The sequence below is a fragment of the Cervus elaphus genome, chromosome 10, assembly GCF_910594005.1.
Source record: "Cervus elaphus chromosome 10, mCerEla1.1, whole genome shotgun sequence".
Lineage (NCBI taxonomy): Eukaryota > Metazoa > Chordata > Mammalia > Artiodactyla > Cervidae > Cervus > Cervus elaphus.
Genome location: NC_057824.1, coordinates 47,644,440 through 47,668,345, shown reverse-complemented (window position 1 = coordinate 47,668,345; position 23,906 = coordinate 47,644,440). Strand labels below are relative to the sequence as shown.

The following is a 23,906-nucleotide window of genomic DNA, read 5'->3' as shown; positions in this document are numbered from 1 at the left end:
GGGCTTCCACACGTGTGAGTAGTAGGGGACCTTGGCACACCCTTGCAGCCCAAGCCAGAGACTCTGGCTTCTCTCTAGTCTCCACCCAAGGTTTGGGGCTGCAGCTTGGACCGGGAGTTCGGTTTTAATGTGATGTTTTTTCTTAGTTTATCTACATATTGTGTGGGAGAGGTTGTATGTGTGATAGCTCAGTCTGCTCTCTCTACCTGAGTCTTAGTTCCCTTTTATTTGTCTTCTGCCGTATAGCCAGAGAATTACAAACAAACAAAAACATGGGGACTTCCCTGGTGGTCCAGTGGTTAAGACTTCACCTTCCGGTACAGGAGCTGCAGGTTCAGTCATCCGTCGGGGAGCTAAGACCTCACGTGCCTCTTCAGAATTCTCTTCAGAGTTCCCACCTGGAATTTCCCAGAAAGGAACACTGGAGGTAGAATCAAAGATCAGTGGCCCAGGGACTTCCCTGGTGGCCCACTGGTTAAGATTCCATGCTTCCACTGCAGGGGGCATGGGTTCGATCCCTGGTCGGAGAGCTAAGATCCTGCAAGCCTGATGTGGCCAAAAAAAAAAAAAAGTCAGTGTCCCAGTTTTGGCTGCAAGTCACACTCCCTGTATGATCTTGGGCGAGTTACCATCTCTATAAAGTAAGGACCACTGTACCAGTTAGCGTGAGTAAAATGTATAAGAATAAAATGTGAACACTGACACAGCTCTGGGAGGGTCAGTGCAATCATTCTCATTTAGGGGTAAAAGTTTGCATATTTCAGTGAAGGGCTACGTGGGTGCTCCAGGGTCGTGAAGCCCTGTGAGAAGCCCTTTTCTCACCCTCTTTTTGTTGATGTCCTTCATGCATCATTTTTTGTCTCTGCTGGGGGTGTATAGGTGGCAAGCATCATGTCTGTCAGCCAATAAATTTATTTTTGAGGGCCTGCTCTATGTGACAGGTATAAAAACTGGCTTCTGCCCTTGTGGAGGCTCTGCCTGGTTCCTGGAGGGGCAGGGGCCCTGTCCTCTTTGGCTGGTTCTACAGAGTTCCATCAGGGTTTTGACTGCGTGGGTTAGCTGCAATGCCTGCCAAGAAGATCTGCCCAGCAGCCTTCATCACTCAGCAGATAAGGTTTGCTAAGCGCTTGCAGTGCCAGGCACCAGGAGTCAGGCATGAATCAGACTTGATTGCTGAGTTCAAGCTGCTCCTAGACCCCAGGAAGAACGGCGGGGGAAGCTGAATGGTCACTGCAGTCCGCTAGCCACAAAAGCAGAGGATGCTGGAAAGGGTGGGAAGAGCCCAGCGAGGCAGGATTAACTGAAGTTGCTTATTAAAGAGCCCAACATGCTTCTAAACCCGCCAGCCTGGGAGAAGAGTAGATAGTCCTGTGCAGACTGAAGGAGCCAGGAGCCCTCGGGGGCGGGTGGGCCGGGAGGAAGGCTCTGGAAAACCCGGGTGGGGTAGCTGAGGGGAAGAGGGCGGAGGAAAGCGTGAGTGAACATGGACTACTGCAGGCAGAGGCCGCAGACTGGCGGCCCAAGGGCTGCGTTCTTTTGTGGGCTTGTTTTATTTGGCCTGCACGGTGATTTTTTTTTTTTTTTTTCAATGGAACTCAGCGTCTTTACACAGAGAATACACTCTTTCCTTTACCACCATTCTTACCGTTCCTCATTTTCATCACTGGCCTGTCTGAACACATTTATGGGATGAGCCTCGACCCCTGCCCTGCCCTGGTCACTGAAGACCCAGAAGAATCAATGGAAAAGAGTCTCCGTAGAAGGAATACAAGTGTTGGGAGTGAGATTATAAAAATCAACAATATATTGTCCTAAATGTCAGCAGCCAGCTTGAAACTGTACCATGAAACAGATCTAGTCAGCGCAGCAGCCAGACCATAAATACCTTTGGAAGAATCTGTGAGGGACTTCCTTGCTCCCAGTGCAGAGGCCCGTGCTCCATCCCTGGTCAGGGAGCTGACCCCACATGCCTTAACTAAGCATCCTGAATGCTGCAGCTAAAACCCGACATGACCAAGTAAGTGTTTTTTAATAAGAGATCCTGTGAAATCTCTACTCTTTCACTTACATTTACTGAGTGTCTGTTGTGTATTTTATTTTAAGTTTAAAATTTTACTTAGTTTTTGAAGAGATAATATATGTACTTGGTTAAAAAAAAAAAGCAAAAAGGCTCCTTCCTGGTCCTGTCCCCCTATTGTCGTGTCCCTGCTCAACTTCAAGAGAAACAACCGCTCACTGACTCCTTTCTGCGTCCATTCAAATATTTTATTTTCGTATATAAGCAAATATACATATAGTGGAATATTACCGTCTTCCCCACTATTAATACAAATGATAGTTCAGAATCTTGCTATTTCAGGAACTTCCCTGGTGGTCCACTGGCTAAGACTCCATGTTCCCGGTGCAGGGGGCCTTGGTTCAATCCCTCGTCAGCAAACGAGATCCCACATGCCACAGTTAAGAGTTTGTATTAGTTTAGTTAAGTTAAAGTCGCTCAGTCACGGCTGACTCTCTGTGACCCCATAGACTGTAGCCCTCCAGGGGATCTTCCCAACCCAGGGATTGAACCCAGGTCTCCTGCACTGCAGGCAGATTCTGTACCATCTGAGACACCAGGGAAGCCCAAGAGTACTGAAGTGGGTAGCCTGTCCCTTCTCCAGGGTGTCTTCCAGACCCAGGAATCAAACCAGGGTCTCTTGCATTGCAGACGGATTCTTCACCAACTGAACCACTAGGGAAGCCCAAGAGTTTGCATGCTGCAAGAAAAAGATCCTGCATGCCCCAACTAAAAAGATCTAATATGCTGCAACTAAGATATATGTGTATTTTTAAAGAATCTTGTTCACTGAATCAACCATCTTGGCAATCTTTATATGTCAGCAGATAAAAGGTTTCCTTGTTCTTTTGCCCAGTATCAATAAAAATACTGATTTGAGATAAGACAATGGACTCCAGAATAAAACTGCTTGGATTTGAACCTGGTTCTGTCTCTTTGACCTATGACCTAATTGTCTCTCTATGCCGTACTTTTTGTCCCATGTGTAAGTGGAAATGATAGGTACCAACTCATGCTGATGCAAGAATTTAGTGAGATGATGCTTATAAAAGGACTTAGAATAATGCCTGGCATTGAGTGAACCCCCAAAATATCAGCTGCTTTGCTTATTCTTCTTAAAGTGATTAATACTATACACACAAGGTAAGGTAAAGGAATAAGGAGTGACTTGGGGGGTGGTATTTGAGATAGAGGGGTCCTGATGAAAATGATAAGACTTTACTGAGAGATAGAAAGCAGATGAGTTAATGGAGACATGTACTTTGTTTCTAGATGGAAACTATGGAATTTGTAGAGATGTCAGCTCTTCCTAGTATAGTTGATATTTGTCCTATTTGTAACCAAAGGGCTTCCCTGGTGGCTCAATGGTAAAGAATCGGCCAGCCAATGCAAGAGATGCGGGTTCAATCTCTGGATGGGAAAGATCCTCTGAAGGAGGAAATGACAACCCACTCCAGTATTCTTGCCCAACTCCCATAGACAGAGGATCCTGGAGGGCTACAAAGGGTAGTAAAGTAGACTTGGCCTGTTGACTGAGCGACTAAGCATGTGTTTGTAACCAAAACCCCAGTAGAATTTATTTTGGAACCTAAGTTTTTCCAAAATTTATCAGGAAGTATAAATGAGAAGAATGTTAAAATTTTGAAAAAGATTGTGGTGGGGAGAAACTTTCCTTATAAAATACCAAAACACATTTTAATGATTAAAACAGTGAACTTACTCATTTAAGAATAAGTAGATTGGGAAAAAAAAAAAAAGAGTAAGTAGATTGTGACTTCTCTGGCGGTCCAGTGGATAAGACTCTGTGCTCCCAAGGCCGGGTCCCCGGGTTCCATCCCTGGTCAAGGAACTAGATCCCACATACTGCAACTAAAGAACCCACATACTGCAACGAAGAAAGGTCCTGCATGCCACAGCTAAGCCCCAGTGCAGCCAAATAAATATTTTTTTAAGCAAAGGAAGTACAGATCAGTAGAATAAATAAATAGGGTAAATAGTCCAGAAACATACTTTATACACATGTAAATTAATTATATGTCAAAGGTGACCTCACACATCAATAGGAATGGGAAGATTACTTGATAAATTAGGTTTGGTTAGCTATTGGGAAGAAGTGGATGTTTTCAGTTCTCACCTCAAGGTGCACACCTGTATAAATTCCAGACAGATAAAATGGTTAAATTTGAGGCGGAAGAAAATCAAACCTTTAGAAAAACACTTGGAGAAGGTCGAAGGAAGTTTGGAGGGAGTAGAGGAACTTTAAGTTGTAAAGCCATCAGAAATATCACAGTGAGGATGGGAGCGGAGTCTAGGGGAGAATGGATACATGTGTATGTCTGACTGAATCCCTTCTTTGTTCACCTGAAGCTATCACAACATTGTTAGCTAGCTGTATTCCTATACAAAATAAAAAGTTTTTTTTTAACAAAAGTCACAAGGAAAACAACGTGAATTTATATGATCACAAGAAGTTAAGGGTTCTGTTTAGTTTTCCAGGTTGGCTGTTATAAAGTGCCATATATCAGGTGGCTTAAAAACAACAGAAATTTATTTTCCCACTGTTCTAGAGGCTGGAAGTCTCAAATCAAGCTGTTGGTAAGGCCATGCTCCCTTTGAAACCTACAGGAAGAAATCCTTCCTTGCCTCCGATCAATAGTTTCTGGTGTTCGCTGGCACTCTGTGTTATTCTGTGGTTTGTAGGCGCATCGCCGCGACCTCTGTCACACAGGTGTCTCCTTGTGGGTCTCTGCATCTCTCTCCTTATAAGGACACTAGTCATCTTGGGTTAAGGACCCGCCCTTAACCAGTGTGATCTCATCTCGACTGAGCAACAACCCTTTTTCCATACAAGGTCCCATTTTGAGTTACTGGGGTTTAAGACCTCGACACAGCTCTTTGAAGGGCTGTCATTTTATCACTGGCTTCGTGCGTCAGGGCACAGCAGGGAACTTCAGCTAAAGTAGTGGAGTGGCCTTCATCTCTCAAGACTTATTACAATACTAGTGAAAACAAGAATGATAAAGGCCCACCAAGACAAAGGATGAGAAAGGGATCACTAGCCGATGAGATACTTAACACAGTTTAGGAAGAATGGGAGAGATGATAACAAGAGGAGTGCAAATGTGTTCTGCTGTGCCTGTGCCCTTGAACTTGGAGGCATCATGGCGGGGATGGGGGTTGGGGGGAGGCAGGACTGAAGTCAGAAGATGTCTGTCTGTAAGAACTGACACTCCCCCTCCAACACTGCATTCCAGGAGGCAGGCCTGTATCCTGCAGCAGTGGACCGGGTGGGAGAAACTGACCCAGGAGAGATCCTCACTCAGAAACACCATGCTGGGAATTCGCTGGTGGTCCGTGGGTTAGGACTTGGCACTTCCACTGCAGGGAGCACAGGTTCAGTTCCTGGTCGAGGAACAAAGATCCTGCAAGCCCGCTGCACAGCTGAAAACAACAAGAACAAACAAACAAAAACAGAAAACCTCCACTTGGCAGAGGGTGCTAAGAACAAGGGATTATCCTGGAAGCACTGCTCCATCCAGATGAGTCAAGGGCATCCACCTCCCGGGCGGGGGATCAAAAGATGCTTCTCTGGAGAAATTCAAGTCCTTAGAGCAAACCCCTCCATCACCTGATCTCTGGGAGGCCCAGAGATAGCCTGGCTCCCTGTCCACCTGCCCTAAAACAAAATTTGCCAGTTGATACATTCCACCGTCTGGCACTTCCACATGGACCTTTCAACTAACTTTTTAGAGCCTCTCGGCTAATACAACAGCTAATCAACGTTTAGCAGAAGGTAAGGAAAGGCAAGTCCCAGCACAAACAAAAGAAGAGTATTAAATTGGGTACTAAAAGCAGAAACACACACACACACACACACAAAAGAAGAGTCAGGAAAGAGCAGCTTACAAAAAGACAATGCCAGCTCGGAGGAAATCTGCAGAAACTTCCAAGTAGTATTCCCATAGAGTTCAAGAGGGCCATGAACTCAAATTTCATTAGAAGGTAGAGGAGATAACGGCGAACAAATCTCTCACAAAGTAGCAAAATAGGACAAAGAGTTGAAAAGCACAGAGAACAGATGAGAGTCATGGAGCATCAATCCAGAAGTTTCAATATAAATATATTTAGGGACTTCCTTGCTGGTCCAGGGGCTACGACTCCGCACTCCCAACAAGAGGGACTCAGGTTCAACCCCTGGTCCGGGAACTAGATCCCATATGCCGCAGCTAAAGCTCCTGTGGGTCGCAACTAAGACCCAGCACGGCCATATAAATAAATATTGAGAAAAAAAACTGGTGGTCCTGGTGGTCCAGTGGTTAAGAATCTGCCTGCCAATGCAGGGGACGCGGGTTTGATCCCTGGTCTGTGAAAATTCCACATGCCACGGAGCAACTAAAGCCCATCTGCTCCAGAGCCCACCAGCCACAACTAGAGAGCTGCAGACAAATACACATTGAAAATAAAATGAAATTAGTAAATGAAGTAGCAGGGTCATTATATTAACTGGACATCTCAAATTCGTTAGGAGAAGGGAAAGGAGATCAAAAGTGGGAAGGAGAGTTGGAGGGTGGGACACTGATGACTGGAAGCTGTCCTTACCGCTTGGTTTTGGTGGTGGTGTGAAATTCACACAGCACAAAGTGAACCGTTAACCATTTGAAAGCATCCAGTTCAGTGGCATTTAGTACCTTCAGAGTGCTGTGCAACCTCGGCCCCTGCTCAGTTCTAAGACATTTTCATTGCCCCCCTACAAAGGAAACCACATGCCCACGAAGCCGCCCCTCCCTGGGTCCTGCCTGGTGGTCCAGTGGTTAAGACTCCACTCTACCAATGGAGGGGGCCCAGGTCAGGGAACCAGAACTCACATCCCTCAGCCAAGGATCCCACGTGCCTCAACTAAGACCTGGCATAGACAAAAAAATATATTTTTTTAAAGCAGCCCTTCCCCACCTCTCTGTCTCCTCCTCCCTCACCACCCCCAACCTCCAGTTCCTGGCAACCACTAATCCACTTTCTATCTCTACCCATTCTGGAAGTTTGATTTCAGTGGAATCACACAATATGTGACCTTTTGTGTTGGCTTCTTTCACTTAGCATGATGTTTTTGAGGTTCACCCTTGTTGTAACATGTCTCAGTATTTCATGCCTTTTTATGGCTGAATAACATTCTGTCCTGAGAATAATACCAGCTTTGTTTGTTTATCCATTCATTAAACTGAAGGACATTGGGTTATTTCCACTTTGGGGCTGTTGTGAATAGCGGTGCTATGAACATTCATTGCTCAAGTATTTGTTTGAATACCTATTTTCAGTTCTTTGGGTATATACCTAATAGTGGAATTGCTGGGTCATGTGGTAATTCTGTGTTTATATTTTTGAGGACTTCTCAGACCCTTCCAATGAAATTACACTATTTTACATTTCCCACCAGCAATGTAAGAGGGTTCCAGTTTCTCCACATCCTTGCCAACACCTGTTATTTTCTGTTTTGCTTTTGTTTGGTTTTTTTTCTTTTTTCAGTTGACATCCTAGTTGGCATGAAGTAGTAGCTCATGATTTTGATTTGCATTTCCCTAACGACTGATGATGTTGAGTGCTTTTAAGCCACTTGCGTGCTTTCTTTAGATAAATGTTCATTTGTGTTCTTTACCTATTTTTAAACTAGATTTTTTTTGTTGCTGAGTTGTAAGTGTGCTTTATGTATTCGGGATTTGTTGTTGTCTTAGTCGCTAATTTGTGTCTGACTCTTTTGCGACCTCAGGGACTAGGGCTCCTCTGTTCATGGGATTCTCCAGGCAAGAATACTAGAGTGGGTTGCTATTTCCTTCTCCAGGGGATCTTCTCTACCCGGGATCAAACCCATGTCTCCTGCATTGGCAGGTGGATTCTTTACCACTGAGCCACCAGGGAAGCCCTGATCAGAAGACTCTGATCAGATATATGATTTGCAAATATTTTCTCCCTTTCTTTGGTTGTCTTTTCACTTTCTTGATAGTGTTACCACCTGACTTTAAAACTATATTCATGTGTGATTTTGATGATCTTTATTAAAAAATTGAAATCAGTAAAAGAATAAAATCATAGATACTATTTTTTAAAGATAATATGTTTTAAAATGATAGAGTATTTAGAGTATTTTTTCCATTTTTTATTAACAAGCAAAATATTAATTAAAAAACAACAACACAACAACAAAAATCCTTAAAGTTGGAATTGCAATAAGTCAAACTGCTGCTGGAGTTCAGAGTAAATGTTTTAATATATAAATGACTTATACAGACCTCTAAGAAAGACACAGACACCAGTAGGTAACTGGTCATGAATAGATGACTCAAAGGAAGACAACATTCAAAAACACAAGAAAAATGAGAAAGTAAAAATAACAAATTAATCTAATAAGATTGATACATTTTTTTCTAGTGACAAAATTAAATAATGGCAGGATATGCAAAATAGATACTCTTCTGATAAAGAAAGTACAAATTGATATGCCTTTTTGGTAAGCAATTTGGCACAGTCTGTCAAGAATCTTAAAAATATTATTCCTGTTGACTCAGTAATTCAACCTCTAAGAATCTACCCTAAGAAAACAACTTGAAACATAACAACCTCTTACATACAAAGATGTTTATCATGTGTGTGTTAATTACTCAGTCGTGTCCAACTCTTTAGCACCCCATGGACTGTAGCCTGCCAGGCTCCTCTGCCCATGGAATTCTCCAATCAAGAATACTGGAGTGGGTTACCATTTCCTTCTCCAGGGGATCTTCCTGACCCCAGGGATCAAACCCAGGTCTCCTGCATTGGCAGGCAGATACTTTACCATCTGAGCCACCAGGGAAGCCAGTTTAATAATGGAAAATTGTGAGGTCTTCCCTGGTAATCCAGTGGTTAAAGATCCACCTTCCAAAGCAGGGGACTTGGGTTCTATCCCTAGTTAGGGAACTAAGATTCCACATGCCTTAGAGCAACTAAGCCTGTGCACTGCAATGAAGACCCAGAGCAATCAAAAAATAAATAAGAATTTTTTTTTTTTTAAACAAAAGTAATGAAAAAATTTAAACGATCTAAACATTCAACAGATGGTGGATGAGTAATTTCTGATGCATCCAGTGCTTGGAAACGCATGCCACATAGTAGGCATAAAATAAATAGTTGCTGAAATGAACCAAAACATCCATAGGGTGTTTATCATATTATGCAATCTTGTAAAATTATATTTGTATTATTTTTAATATTGTGGAATTCTTAAACTTCCAAGGAGAAAAATGACATCTAAAAGTTTATCTAGGGCCGTCCCTGGTGGTCCAGTGGTTAGGAATCTCCTTTACAATGCAGGGGATGTGGATTCGATCCCTGGTCGGGGGAACTAAGTTCCCACATGAGGCTCAGCAGGTAAGCCAGGGCATCGCAGCTAGAGAGTCCACGTGCCTCGACAAAAGATACCACATGACCAAATGAAGACCCCCACGTGCCCCAACTAAGACCCGATGCAGCTAAATAAACAAGTTTTAAAATGTTCTAAAGTTTATATGGAATATGGTCTAATCCTCCCTTTTTTTATTAAAAAAACTTTTTATTTTGTATTGGAGTTTAGCCAATTAACAATGTTGTGATAGTTTCAGGTGAACAACGAAGGGTCTCAGCCATACATACACACATCTAATCATCTCTTTTTAAAAGATTTCATTTATTGATAAAAATAAAGATAAAAAGATAGCATAAGGAAAAGAAGGAAATAAATAAAAAGGTTACCTCTGGGTGCAAGTCCCTCAGTCGTGACTGACTCTTTGTGACCCCATGGACTATACAGCTTATGGAATTCTCCAGTCCAGAATACTGGAATGGGTAGCCTTTCCCTTCTCCAGGGGATCTTCCCAACCCAGGGATTGAACCCAGGTCTCCTGCACTGCAGGCGGAATTTATCAGCTGAGCCACAAGGGAAGCTCAGGAATACTGGAGTGGGTAGCCTATCCCTTCTCCAGCAGATCTTCCTGATCCCGGAATCGAACCGGGGTCTCCTGGATTGCAGGCAGATTCTTTACCGACTGAGCTATCAAGGAAGCCCTCTGGGTGGTGGAATATTAAATAATAAAAAATGCACCATCTCTCTAGCTGTTGCACAATCATTGGACCTGTCTCAGCTAGAACAGTTTTCCCAGGATTTCCTCACCTGGCGGGGAAGAGGAGGATCGGAAAGTGGAGAAGACAGCTTGGAATGGGCTCTCGATGCACCCGTGTGATGACTTAAGTAAAGGTTTCTGCCTTCCTTAGGGCTGGGGCATCTGACTCTGAGAATGCTGGGAAATGCAAAATGCATGAAATTTATCCCCAAGCTCTTACCAGCACCCGTTTTGCACCAGGGACCAAGGGCGCAAAGTACCATCTTCCAGTGCATGCACCTGTCACAACCTGCTCAGTTGACATCCCTCTACCTGCAGCTGTTTCTAGGTTACCTGAGTGTTCATTTTGTGGACAGTCTTCACCCTCTATTTATTCTCGTGGTTTGCGGCCTGGGCTCCTCCTGGAAATACAGACAGTCATTGACTGTACTCTAAGGAGACCGGCTACCCTGTTCCCACCACCAGTGCCAGGGCATAGCCAAAATTGTGTTTATAGTATTCATTCCTACATGTATGAAAGTGAAGTGAAAGTGTTAGTTGCTCTAAGTCCTGTCTGATTCTTTGCAATTCCATGGACTGGAGCCCACCAGGCTCATCTGTCTATGGAAATCTCCAGGCAAGAATACTGGAGTGGGTAGCTATTCCCTTCTGCACTGGATCTTCCCGACCCAGAGATCAAACCCAGGTCTCCTGTATTGCAAGCAGATTCTTTACCGTCTGAGCCACCAGGGAAGCCCTCGGATATGTATAGATAAATTTATATTAGGTTGGCCAAAAAATTTGTCTGGGTTTTTCCATAACATGCATGCATCTATCCCCTGGTGGAGGGAATGGCAACCCACTCCAGCATTCTTGTCTGGAGAATCCCATGGACAGAGGAGCCTGGCAGGCTATAGCCCATGGGGTGGCAAAAAGTTAGACACGACTGAAGGGACTTAGCAAGCAGGCATGCACACACATGTATACATGATTTTCTACAGTGAGCGGGTGTTGCCCTTGTAATAAATTGAAAAACAGTCTGCTTTGCATCTCCCTTTAGGGTTTCATTCTGTGTGTTTGCTCTGTTGCCTTGCTGTCTGTGTTGGCTGCAGGCTGTCCAGAAGGCTCTGAACAGAGGGAGGAGGGGTCCCGGGCGTAGCCACAGAGTGGAGCTGAGCCAGGCAAGCTCGCAGGGGATGAAGGGGGCCTTGAGGAGGGCCTCCGGTCAGGAGGTCCGCTGGAACCACTAGTCCTTTGCTCATCACTCAAGTCGCGGACACCCAGTGCCGTGGGGCCACTGTCTGCTGCGGGCGGCCGGGGAGATTTCAGCAATTTGAGGTTGTTCTTAGGAGCCAGAGCTGGGAGGGCTGTGATGAAGCCCCTCCCGCCTGCGGATGTGGTTCAGCTGTCCCCGAGAGAGGGCCAGAGGCCACCGAGAGGGGGAGGGAGGGCGGGCGGCAGCTGCTGGCGGTGGGCGCAGGGCCAGGCCTGGGAGAACCGGGTGGGCGGAGCCTGACAGGTGAAGCTTTGTGTCCCGGGTGCCCTCGTCCGGACGGGCGGCCCAGGGCGTCTCCCCTCAACCCAGCTCCCTCTCATCCTGGCTGCGCTTGGCTGCCTCCCAAGTCGTTCACCCCTTGAGAGTCTCTGCCAAGAGCCCCGCCCTCACCCCCTCTTGCAGACCCAGCAAGGTGGGCACCCCTTTGGAGCCAGGACTCCATGTTCCCCAGGTCCTCTTGGCCTTGGACACTCATTTTGAGGCTGAGGCCCTTCTGTTTTTGTGGTGGGGCTGTCTCACTCTCCGATCACAGAAAGTTCTAGCCATCTCATCCTCTGCCATCCTCTTCTTCTTTTGCCTTCAGTCTTTCCCAGCATCAGGGTCTTTTCTAATGAGTCAGCTCTTCGCCCCAGGTGGCCACAGTATTGGAGCTTCAGCTTCAGCATCAGTCCTTCCAATGAATATTCAGGACTGATTTCCTTTAGGATGGACTGGTTTGAGCTCCTTGCAGCCCCACTTCAGACACCTCCCAGTCCTTCTTAAATGTCAGGTGGGCGATGAATGCGGATGTTTGCTGCTTGGGGTTCGTTTGAATCCTGCAGCCTCACTCCTGAAGTCCTTGAATAGCATGCCCCATCCCGTGTACCTTGGCCTTGCCTGACTGACAGAGAGGGGATGGATGGATTAGCAGCAAATCCTCCTAGGGCAGCGATTGGGGATACATTAGCAAGGAGGAAGTGGGTGCATGGTCAGAATGGTTTGCTTCTGTTTATGAGTTTTGTAACAGGTTCTGGAATGTTCCAGTGTGTGTCTATATGTATCTGTCAATGCCTCCTTAAGCATCCCAAGATCAAAGGCTTGTAGAAGCAACTAAAACTCTTGTCTCCTGAAAAATAGGAATATTAATTTCCTCAGGGCTACTGGATTTGTTTGTTTTGTATTGGGCTTTGTGTGTGTGTGTGTGTGTGTGTGTATAAAATGAGGATATTGATCTAGATAGTTTTAACAGGCATTTAATTTTTTAAAGGCTTAAAAATATACTAAAATCATAAAAAACTGAAATATACTGAAATGGGCTTCCCAGAAGGCTCAGTGGTAAAGACTCTGCCTGCCAATGCAGGAGATGCGGGTTCAATCCCTGGGTCGGAAAGATTCCCTTTCCGAGGAATCTGCAGGAGGAAATGGCAACCCACTCCAGTATTCTTGCCTGGAAAATCCCGTGAACAGAGGAGCCTGGTGGGCTGCAGTCTGTGGGGTCACAGGAGTCAAACACGACTGAGCTGACTGAGCGCACACCAACTACAATAATTAAATTATTTCTGCAATTTAGAGCTTGGCAACTTTTGGCTTAGTGACAGACAAAAGAGGAAAAAAAACTAGTTTATTTCATACTCTTTCATGGGTACAAGGAAATAAATGAGTTTTTCTAAAAATATCAATGTCTTGAGAGAGAATTTAACAGGCATTTATTGATTGCTTGCCACGAGCAGGCATTGTGCCAGCCCTGCTGGCACCTATGGTGAGTGGACAATCAGGTACCACTTTCATGGGTCCAGTGGGTGGGCAGATGTTCAACATGTGATGACAAAAATGTTGTGTCCATAAAGAACAGGTGCTGTGAGTAAATAATAGTAAAACCGCCCTGGGGATGGCAGGAAAGGAGATTGAGGCCAAGATTGGAAGGAAGAGCAGGAATTAGCTGGAAGAGAAGGTCAAGGACATTCCAGGAGTGGAGAAAACACTTCTCATTCCAGGAATGGTGTGGTATGCCTGCAAGGTAGACAAGAAGGGGTTAAGGGGTTTAAGGTGGGGATGAAGCCCCAGGATAGATGCACAGGATCTTGAGGCTGTGTTGAGAAGGTTATATCTTATCCTAAGGACAATGGAAAACCTTCAAAGGCCAATGAATGTCATGATTGCCCCCTGCACTCTTTAAAGATCTTTTTGGCATATAGTTGTGACCCCATAAATTTTTGAATGAAGTGAGTAGGACAGGATGAAAGGGACACCTCATTGTCAAGAAAGAAAGAACTTCCCTGGTGGTCCAGTGGCTAAAATTCTGCACTCCCAATGCAGGGGTCCCAGGTTCGAGTGAGCCCCGGTCAAGGAACTAGATCCCACATGCCACAACTAAAAAAGAAGCAGTCAATCAGAGATCCTGGGAAAGAGGTTTTTGGGCAGAGAAAACAGTATGTGCAGAGACCCTGAAGCAGGAACCAGCTTTTCAGGAGTCAAGACTGCCTGAATATCTGAAGCAGAGTGAGTGAGGCAGAGAAGGATAGGAGATGAAGTTGAAAGTTATTGTGTATAAGATACATAAAGAAGGACCTACTGTATATCACAGGGAACTGTACTCAATGTCTTGTAATAACCTCTAATGGAAAAGAATCTATAGATATATATCTGTATATCTGACTTATTTTGCTGTGCTCCTGAAGCTAACACAATATTGTAAATTAACTATACTTCAGTTAAAAGATTTTTTTTTAAAGAGAATAAGAGGAAAGGAGACACTCTATTATTATGGCTCAGTACCCTGTTTTTAATGTCTGTTTTATGAAATCAAAGTGAGAATTCAAGAATTGGCCTTGTATTCTTACAATCACAGTTTAATTTTGAACTGGAGTTATGCCCATGCATTAATCAAGTGTATAAGGTAATATGACTAATAATATTAAACTAACATGGTTTCAGTGATTGACAGAGTTTTTTTTTTTCATTTAGTGTCTCACTTGATCTCTACAACAACAACAATAAAAGCAAGTTTTATTGCTTTCACATTTGTTTTACGTATGGAAAAAGAAGCTTAGGGAGTTAAGACTTTGCTAATAGCATGAATCCAGGTCTTCTAAATCTCACGTTCTTTCCAATATTACCCCATAAGTCAAGCAAAGGACTTCATCTTTTGTTTATTCAAATCCTCAGGGTATGTTGCCAAGGTATCTTTTTCCAGAAAGTCTATTTTTGAAATATATTAATAACTTTGATGCTTTCCTATTTCAGCGATTATTTTTAATAACTTTTAAATGTTAATAATACTAATGCTAATTGTAGAAAATCTAGAAAAACATTTTAAAATCCCACTCAGATAACTGCTATTGATATTTTAGTGTGTTTCTTTCCACTACCTTGCCTATAAATACACTGCCTATAAATATGTGTGTATATATACACATTTGTTGTTGTTAGTCACTAAGTCGTGTCTGACTCTTTGCAATCCTTTGGACTGTAGCCTGCAGGCTCCTTTGTCCATGGAATTTCCCAGGCAAGAATACTGGAGCGGGTTACAATGGTAACCCCTTCTCCAGGGGATCTTCCCCACCCAGAGATCAAACCCGAGTCTCTTGAGTCTCTTGCATTGGCAGGCAGATTCTTTCCTGTGAGCCACCAGGGAAGCCCATATATACACATGCGCTCAGTCACTTCAGTAGTGTCCAACTCTTTGAGACCCTATAGACGGTAGCCCTCCAGGCTCCTGTGTTCGTGGAATTCCCAGGCAAGAATACTGGAGTGGGTTGCCATGCCCTCCTCCCGGGGATCTTCCCGACCGAGGGGTTGAACCCGCAAGTCTTGAGTCTCCTTTACTGACAGGTGGATTCTTTTACCACTAGTGCACCTGGGAAGACCCATATATACACATGCATATATGTTAATATATTGATAATTCTTGTTAGGAAATTGTGCTCATACTGTAAACTGTTTCATTTGATGTTGTGAAAAGTGACACGGACTGACAGTGAAGGTTAATTAGGCCCTGAAGCCAGAATGTAGCAGCCCTGTTAGCTGTGGACCCTTGTCAATGCTGCTTAGTCTTTCTGGAACCTTAGAACACTATAAGCTGATTACAAACCTTCGTGCACTCTCCTCTAATCCCAGGTGATCTCTGTTCCTGCGATCAGGAACTGCCCTGTGTCTGGAAGCCATCCTCTCCCTCTCCCCTCAGCCAGCAGGGTCCTTGCGGTCACTGCACTCGCTCATACCCTCTGATTGGTTGCCCCATGACCTCCGTAACACCCACTCCAACCAGCTGACTCCCAGAGCAGGCAGGCCCCTTCCAGTCTCAGGATGACCTCCCTGAAGCAGTCTGTGAGTCTCCGAGCATATCAACATACAACAATATCAACAGTATACATATCTACCTAACAATATACAGGCAACAAGGTGCATATCAATAGCATCCACTTAACAATGGACATCTTGGATGTTGTTTATATCACATATAGGGCCCCACCTTGCTTTTATTTGTTTATTTTGTTTTTGCTTGTTTTAAGCTGCCACATAGAAGGAATGGTTTCTTTTAAAAAAATATTTATGGGTCTTGCTGCTGGAGGTTTTCCTCTAGTTGCAGAGAGCAGGGTCTGCTCATTGCAGTGGCTTCTCCTCTTGTGGCTCCCAGGCTCCGTAGTGCTGGCAGAGGGGCCCTGAGGCACGTGGGATCTTCCCAGAGCAGGGATGGAACCAGTGACCTCCGGGCTTAGGGACCCTTGACCTCGGCTCCGAGAATCAGTGTTGATTCTCAAACACTGAACCCCCAGAGAAGCCCTCAGGGGAAGGGTTTTTAAAGCATGTGTGACACCTAGAAGCTATAAAGAAGTCGATCAATTTGGCTACAGAAAAATCAAAAGCTCCAGTCCAGGAAAAGATACCCTAATCAGAGCCAAAAGACACAACACGCTCCACATGCAGCTGGGCCTCCAACACTGCTCTGTGACCCTATTAATCGTTCAGCTTGTACTTTCCACAGAAAACCAAAGTCATCAGGTGTAAATGTTCTCTGCTTCCACCACCGGACCTATAAATGTATTTGAACTCAAACCCGTCCATTCCACCTCCTACCTGTTAAAACCCATCCATTCCACCTCCTGTCTGAAGCCAACACCGCCTCTGTGCTGGGTTCCCGTCCCGCCTTGGCCCAGCAAGCCCATGGCTGTGTTAATTGTCCAAGTCCCCTCTGCCTACCTGCTGCTCCCGGCCTGTTCCTTACCCGCCGCCCGCTGGGTTTCACCTCCTGGATATGTCCTGTCTCTATCCTGGCCTCTCTTTCTTCCCTTCGCTGCTCGGGGCCAGGCCTCATCATTTCGTGTCTGGACCATTGCAGCAGCATTCTCTCGGGTCTCTTTCAACCTGGCCATCCTTTTTTTGTTTTGGTTTTATTTTGGCCAGAACCTTTTTTTTTCCCCCGACCACACCTCTCGGCGTATGGAATCTCAGACCTGCTCGCATCCTCTGCAGTCTCATCTTCTGCAGCTTGGGGATTAGAGCGGTGTGGAAGGAATGCCCTCCTGGGTGAGGGAGCACCTATAATTTGGGAAAAACCTCCCATCCAATTCAAGTCCCAGCCTTGATAGCTTGTCATTGCAAAGCTCTCTCCCCCGTGACCCCTAATTGCCCAGCTCCTCAGACTCACCTGCCTTGGACTTTCTGCCTTAATGACACCAGCCTGCCACACACCTCCCCACCCCTTCCAAGAACACGCTTACTGCCCTCCTTCACCAGGGCGGCTTCTGGTCGTCTTCCAGAACTCCACTCAGCCACCATGGACCCTGAGCCCTGGGCTGGCTAGTGACAACCCCTCCTCCGGGCAGCCCTAGCATCTTGCACGTTCCTAGGTGGTTTGTTGAGCAGCCTGGTGGTCTGGGTGCCTCTTAGGAGACTGGCTGGGAGCTGGCTCTAGAAGGTGGAGCTCATATCACCACTTGAGCTTCACTCAGCTTTGGGTTCTAGCAGCCAATTCTTGGGCAATGGGAGCTGCCCCACTTCCTCCTTCCTCTAGAGCATCTGTCACAATATTGAAACTGTATTAAAATGATGTCTTTGTGTCTGTCCCCACCCTCCACTGTAAGCATCTTGAGAACAGGGACAGCGTTTTGTTTTTCACACTCCCTGGCATGCACCCAGTGCTACAGCTGAACTGAAGAGGGATTTGGCAAACCCCGGACAGGGTTTAATGTTTTCTTGGTCTTTGTACCGGAACAGATGGTCATAAAGACAGTTTATGAAATGTCATTAGGATAAGTGTAAACTCCTGTAGTTTCATCCCAAAGTAACAGGCGTGTGAGTTTTGGGCGGGCCACTGAGGCTTTGCAGCAGTTTGTGTGATAAGAGGTGGGGATTTTCACGGAGGAAGCAGCCAGGGTGGCGAGACTGCGGGACGCTGCTGGGAGGTTGGCCTGCCCCCCTGGTGTCCCCGAGACATTGCTCTGTCATTGTCCCCATCCTCTCTTGTGTCTTCAGTAATTTTCCCTCCCATCCATCCGTCCTCTCAGCCTGTAAACATGCCCATGTGGCCCCCAACCTTTCTTTCTTTCTTTCTTTTTAAAATAGTTATTTATTTGGCTGCTCTGGGTCTTAGTTGAGCTCCCCTGGTGGCTCAGACCGTAAAGAATCTGCCTGCAATTCGGGAGACCCAGGTTCCGTCTCTGGATCGGGAAGATCCCCGGGAGAAGGGAACGGCAACCCACTCCAGTATTCTTGCCTGGAGAATCCCATGGACAGAGGAGCCTAGCAGGCTACAGTGCATAGAGTTGCAAAGAGTCAGACATGACTGAGCAAGTAACACTTTCACTTTCCGGATCTTAGTTGCAGCATGTGGGATCTAGTTCCCTGACCAGGGATTGAACCTGGGACCCCTGCATTGGGAGCTTGGAGTCTTAGCCACTGGACCACCAGGGAAGTCCCTCCCTCAACCTTTAAACCCATTTTCCCACCCGGCTTCTTCCTCAAGGTACCCCCCTCAACTCCTGTCCTTTCTTTTCACACACCTCTCCCTCCTCGTGATCTGCCCCCCTTTCTATCAGAGAACGCTTTCCCACCTTCAATTCCAGGACACCACATTCTCTTGATTCTTCCTCCCTGCCCGGAGCTAACTTTGTCTTATTGGAAAGATGGTGACCCTCCAATGCCAGCTGCTTCCCCATTTCTGATTTTTCCCACCATGATGTTGGATACACCCCCCTCCCCACCCCCTACCGTGGTTTACCGACTCCCTGGTTCCCTTGAGTCTGTTTTCTCCTCGCTCCATCATCCATCTCTCTTCGGTTGCAATTCTCGTCTGCCCACGAACAAGTGCGGATCTTCCCCATCCTTACACACCCTGCTGGCTTCTCAGGACTCTTCCATCCACTTAGGAACCTCCTGGGATTCTCTACTCTTCACCGTTAGCCTTCTCCAAAGAAAAGGCAGCACCTCCCTGCCTTCCTCTTTCCCCTCTCCCCAGATGTTCAGTATCTCACAGTCAGACTTAGATCTGAGTTTGTCTTCTGTGGTTGCTCCCTAAATGACATCAGAGACCTAGCCAGCAGCTTTTTTTTTTTTTTCAGCCACACCATGAAGTTTTGGGGGTCTCAGTTCCCCCACCAGGAATTGAACCCGGCCCTCTGCAGTGAAAGCACCCAGAGTCCTAATCACTGGACCACCACGCAATTCCCAGCACCTTTAACTGAGTGCCTTGCCTCCCCCTCTCCCTCTGGTTCCCATCCTCAGGGATATGCCTGCAGGATGTGGCCAACTCCTCCTTCGAGGACGGCCCCAGGCCTCATCTTCTCCTTCCATACTGTCTGGACTTTCTTGGGCTCCGGCAGTGGCCGCTCCTCCCATCCTAGATGGAGACTTTGCCTGGGGCTCTGTCCTGGGTCTTTTCTCTTCTTAACACTTTCCCCATTGTTTATGATAATAAATGTATTAAATAAATGTATTATCATGTCTGGGGAGCATTTAACAGGGATGCTTCCATACAAGGGGTACTCAGTGTTCCTCAGGAGCATCAGCTAATGAGAAGAGCATGAGTTTTAATGTAAATAGACCCAGATTCTGATGCCGATCCTGGCCTTGATCCTTGTCTGTTGCGTGATCTCAGGCACATTGATTACCTTTCTAACTACAGTAATCGTGAGGATGAAATGTGATAATGGGTGCTCAGAAAAAGCGGGTTCCCTCTTCTTCCTGAGACGGAAGGAGCTGGAAAAAACAGAGTCGGGTGGGCACCAGCCTGGGGGACCCTAGGACACCAGTGAGATCAAAGCCAAGCATTTGTGTGGCTTCAGGATTCGGAGGAAAGCCATTAGCACGACAGTTCTCATCTGCCAGGAGCCAGAATCCTTCCTGAATGATCTTCAGTTGCAGCCCTGGAACTGGCCGGAAGTAGGAGGAGACAAGATGACCTGAAGCAGCATCTGAGGACGTGTTGAGATCACTGGCTGTGTCCCCACCCATAAATGACCGGCCAGTGGTTGGAATTTTGCTGCACTCGCCCTCGCCCTTTTGGCCTTCACACTGGCCTGCCTTAGTTTGCTCTCCTGCTGTTTTTATAGTTGTTTTCTCTGCTGTCCTTCATCCCTTGACCCCCACTACATGCATGAATATCGATACCCAACCCTGATGCCTCCTTCTTGACTTTCCCTCCATCCGAGTTCAGCTGCTGGGGTAGGAGGTTCCAGGGTCTTATCACAGGTCTGTCAGCTCTTCAGGTGTTAATAACACCACACCCTGTCAGCTGGGAGCTGGGTAGATGTGTATCCGACCTTCAAAATCCTTTGAAAATGAGGAAGAAGCTGGTTAGCCAGCAAGGAAATTTATCTGGCAAGATCCAGGGTGTCTTTCTCTCTCTCCCTTTTTTTGAGTTTTTTTTTTCTGTTAACATTTCTAGATCAGCCTCTTTCTTTTAACCTGCTGTGTAGTATTCCTTAGAATTAAAACACCCTCTTTTGTTTGGACTTTGTGCTATTGTGGGAAGATTTGAGTTGCTTTTGCTTTTTCCCTAGGAACGATGCTTCAGGGAGTGCCCTTGAACATGACTCACGGGAGTGTTTCTCTAGGACAGATCCCAGGGCTTAGAGCAAAGATCCCCAACCTTTTTGGCACCAGGGACCGGAAGACAGTTTTTCCACGGACTGGGGTTGGGGGGTGGGTTGGTTTCAGGATGGTTCCGTTATATTTATTGTGCACTTTATTTCTATTATTATTACATCAGCTCCACCTCAGATCATCAGGCATTAGATCCCGGAGGTTGGAGACCTGTGGGTTAGAAGATATAAGTATATTTATGTGTATTTGAAATTTTATTAGATTCTGCCAGATTGCCCAGATAAAAGACTGTACCACCACAGGAAAAATGTTTTTTTGGTGTCATCATTTCATGTCTTGCATAAGAAGGTATTCTCATTGCTAAAGGTATAAACAGATTTTTCTGTATTTTCTTCTAAGATTGTTCTTCTGAGTAAGTTCTAAAGAGTTTTGCTTTTTACATTTGACCCTACATACCCTGGAGCAGGGGGATTTTTTTTTTTTTTTCCCATTGTATTGGTACCTCCTGAATAGTCCGCTTTGTTTTTAGACTTGCTGTTCTATTTCACTGACCCACATGTTTACTGCTATTCTACTACAGTCGTGCTTATCTTTTAAAAAAAATTTTTGGTCATATATATATATATATAAAACATATAAATAAATTATATATATAAATATAAATTTATATATGGATATAAATTTATAAAACATAAATTTTCCATTTTAACCAGTTTTAAGTATACAGTTTAGGGACTTCCCTGGTGGTCCAGTGGTTAAGACTTCATTTTCTAGTGCAGGGGTACATGTTCAATCCCTAGTCTGGGAACTAGGATGCTACATGCCTGGAAACCAAAAAGCCAAAACATAGAAGCAATATTGTAACAAATTCAATGAAGACTTATAAAAAATGGTCCGCATAAAAAAAAATCTTAAAATTATACAGCTCAGTGGTATTGATGACACTCCTTGTGTTGTCCCACAGTCGTCCCTGTTTCCAGTTTTTCATCATTCCAAATAGAAACTCTACCTGTGACACAGAACTTCCCTTTTCCCATCTGACCTTGCGCCTTGTAATGTCTACTCGACTTTCCGTGTCTGCGAATTCCCATATTCTAAATTTCACATACAGCGATTGTCCTTTTGGTCTGGCTTATTTCTCGTAGAATTAGTTTACAAGAGTCGTCCACGTCATATCGTAAATCAGAACTCCATTTCTTTTTATAGCTGAAGAATATTCCATCGTATGGATATACTCTGGTTTATATATCCGTTCATCTGTTGACCAGCAACTTCCTTTTGGCTATTCTGAATAATGCTGCCCTGAACATTGGCATACAGCTGTCTGTCTGAGTTCCTGTTTTTAATGTTCTTGGGTATATACCCAGGAGGGGAACTGCCGGCTGCCATGGTCATGCTGTTTAACACTCTTCCTTGCTGGTCACAGAGGAGAGGTCATTTCCTTCGTTTTAGTGGTTGCTCAGTCCCTGAGCCTTGTTCTTACTCCATTTTTTACATTCATCTGTCCCCATTTCCCCCCACCCCCCAAAGCCCAGCACTGATATTGGCACAGGCTGGTACCAAGTGCAGGTCAGCCTGGGTGGACACGTGAACTCTAGACCACGGGAAGAGCAAGGTTCCCCCTGATTCTGTCACAAGACAGCAAGAAGCCATGGAAAGAGCCTGCAGTCTTAATGTTGTTCAGTCGCTAAGTCGTATCCCACTGTCTGCAACCCCATGGACTGCAGCACGCCAGGCTCCTCTGTCCTCCACCATTTCCTGGAGCTTGCTCAAATTCACACCCGTCGAGTCGGTGATGCCATCCAACCATCTCAGCCTCTGTCGCCCCCTTCTCCTCCTGCCTTCAATCTTTCCCAGCATCAGGGTCTTTTCAAATGAGTCGGCTCTTCACATCAGGTGGCCAAAGTATTGAAGCTTCAGCTTCAGTCCTTCCAGTGGATATTCAGGGTTGACTTCCTTTAGGATTGACTGGTTTGATCACCTTGCTGTCCAAGGGACTCTCAAGAGTCTTCTCTAGCGCCACGATTCGAAAGCATCAATTCTTCAGCGCTCAGCCTTCTTTATGGTCTAACTCTCACATCTGTACATGACTACTGGAAAAACCATAGCTTTGACTATGTGGACCTTTGTCAGCAAAGTGATGTCTCTGCTTTTTAATATGCTCTCTAGGGTTGTCAGTCTTAATACTGGTGTGTGAATCCAACAAGAGACCTGAATTCTGTTTCTTACACGAGCCCTGAGTTTCTGTGTGTCTTGTTTAACTCATCTGTCAAAGGCAACAGCATCCTGATACGCAGGACGTTGAGACATGAGATGTGGGTGTGAAAGCCCTTTGCTAAAGTCAGAGGCACTCACCGGCAGGAGGAAGGGAAGAGTCCAAAGTATGTGCCAGTCAGAGTGGAGCCTGGCACGCTGGTGAACTGATTTCCTGCAGGCATTCATTCCTACCTCCAACCACTCTCTACTGAGTGACTGCTCTGTAACAGGCGATGTTCCAGAGGCTGGAATTCAGACATGAGCCAAGAGAAAAAAAGAGGCCCCAGCCTCATCAATCTGCTCAGTGATCCAGGAACAAACCCCAAGAGCCCTACCTCCCTTCCCAGTGCTTTTGGTACCAACTTTAAACTTTTTAAAGACACAACACGACATGACATGGTGAAGAGCTTTGTTTTATTTTTTATTTTTTTAAGAGCTTTGTTTTAAAGAGACGTCTCTAGCTTTAAGGAGAAAAATAGGTTTGAAAATGTAGAATAAAGAATACGCCAGGGGACTTCCCTGGGCTGGTCCAGTGGTTAAGACTCTGAGCTTCCACTGCAGGGGGCGCAGGTTCGATCCCTGGTCAGGGAACTAAGGTCTTGCAAAGATCCCGCATGCCATGTGGCGTGACCCAAAAAAAGAAAAAAAAGAATAGGCCACCTATTGGCAAGTCACATCTGCTTGAGATGCCATGAGGAGAGCCTTCGGGGGTTTCTGCATGAACCAAACAAAGAGAAATGATTTCAGCTACTCCCCCCACCACCACGCCCTGGGAAAATTCGAGAGCTGTGGCCTCCAGGTCTCTTCTTTTTTTTTTTTTTTTTCCAGTGGGTTTTGTCATACATCCAGGTCTCTTCTTGAAGGAGTTCAGGGGTGGGAATCAGGGTGACTGTCCCCAGGGTCTCTGCAACACTAGGTCTAACTAGGAACGGTGGTGGTTGGCCCTGTTTGGTCCCACTGGGGACAGAGATTGGCTTATCCGGTTTGGTAACTGAGCCCTGCCCCTCGGGAGCCCTTGGAGGTGACCCTAAGAGTCCATGGCCACTGAGCATACATGCTGCCCTGGCTGCCAGTCATCTCCTTGAAACCTCTCCAAAACCCTCCACCGTCTCTCAAAAACAGACTCAGGAAAAGTTAAGGAGGGACTTCCCTGGTGGTCCAGTGGCTAAGACTCCAAGCTCCCAGTGCAGGAGGC

The 23,906-nt window shown here is 45.6% G+C and overlaps 1 protein-coding gene across 2 annotated transcripts in view; it reads left to right on the top strand.

Moving 5' to 3' along the window:
* Positions 1-23,906, top strand: part of HIP1 (huntingtin interacting protein 1) — a 135,533-nt gene that overhangs the window by 19,456 nt on the left and 92,171 nt on the right. The gene's annotated exons all lie outside the window — the stretch shown is intronic.